This window comes from Seriola lalandi, unplaced genomic scaffold (assembly GCF_002814215.2).
Source record: "Seriola lalandi dorsalis isolate HSWRI2012SDOR001 ecotype SW California unplaced genomic scaffold, Sedor1 jcf7180002053359, whole genome shotgun sequence".
NCBI classification, from domain to species: domain Eukaryota; kingdom Metazoa; phylum Chordata; class Actinopteri; order Carangiformes; family Carangidae; genus Seriola; species Seriola lalandi.
Genome location: NW_019523912.1, coordinates 31850 through 33250, shown reverse-complemented (window position 1 = coordinate 33250; position 1401 = coordinate 31850). Strand labels below are relative to the sequence as shown.

At 40.5% G+C, this 1401-nt stretch overlaps 1 protein-coding gene across 1 annotated transcript in view; it reads right to left on the bottom strand.

Annotated features, from left to right (window-relative positions):
• The window catches only part of LOC111651070 (receptor-type tyrosine-protein phosphatase zeta-like), a 36043-nt gene that overhangs the window by 32711 nt on the left and 1931 nt on the right, over window positions 1–1401 (bottom strand). The window lies entirely within an intron of this gene.

Here is a 1401-nt window from a genome sequence, read left to right as displayed (position 1 = left end):
CCCCCCCCCCCCCCCCCTCGCTCTGATTGGCTGTTGAGAGTTTTCTTCCTCCACAGGACAAAAAGACCAACCAGGTCAGACAGGCTTCTGGGTCAGGACGGATATTAGCATGTCAATGGAGAACACACACACACACACACACACACACACACACACACACACACACACACACACACACACACACACACACACACGTACACACACACACACACACACACACACACACACAACTAAAGACACTAAACCTGAAACTATTAGTCAATTAAACTGATTTGAACTCACACCTGTTGACGTCTTAGAGACTGAATGATAAAAGATAAATGAAGAAAATAATTGAATAGATGAATCAATATTCAATAAATGATAATAATAAAATAAAACATCAGTAGCACCAGCATCAGGTTCAGACTCGGCCTGGAGTCACATGTGTGCGTTAAATGCTGGAACGATCAATACACACACACATGCTTCTTCTATACATGGAACGACTTGTCTTAAAACTTTATTTAACATGAAGCTTCGCTCAGTTTCAGCGACTTTCTTGCCATTAAAAGGATCATAAACGTAAATTTCTCTCTCGAAACTGTAAATATTTACATTTATATTTGACTCTGGCTCCAGCAGCTGCAGAGTCAGAATTAGTGTCGGTGTATAACACAAACAGTATAAGTTATTCTGTGCCATGATGCTGCAGCACTTCAAAGGAGCTACATTATAGTTATACTCTTGTTATTCTCAGACTTAAAACATGTTTCCAACATCGGTTTATACAGAACTCGACACTACACTAACTAGAGCCCCAGATGTTTGTCAGCTCTGAACCTCCTGCTTTTTCCTCCAGTGACAAACTGAAGTCGACATTTTGGGGTTTTGAGTGAAATATCTCAACAACTATCAAACGAGCTGCAATGAATTTTACTTCAGACTTTCTTGAATGTGTGAGAAGCAAAACACGATGTGAAATGTGTTTTTTTATTAGTAGTTCATCGACATGAACTCTGTGTTTTTTTCACCTAATCAAACAGTTTTATTTTACGGTTTAAAATCTGGACTCCGCTCATGTGAACTGTCCATGTGTTTGTTTGATCTTTCCAACAGACAAGCAGTGAAAACATCAGATCGCCGCCACCAGCCTCAACAACTCGTCCTGTGATACTGAAAATCACCAAAGATCTGTTTTATTAAATCTCCGCTGTTCACTGAGCCGAGCCAGAAGCTGCTTCTGATCACAGATCAAATAAACTGTGTGTGTGTGTGTGTGTGTGTGTGTGTCCCTATCCTAAAATGAAGGTAAAAGTGGATAAAATTGGATTCACATGATTCATCGTCTGAGTCTGAGTTAACACAGTGCTGCTACTGGAGGAATCAGGGCTTCAGTCCAATGCTCAAAGGCACTTAGGC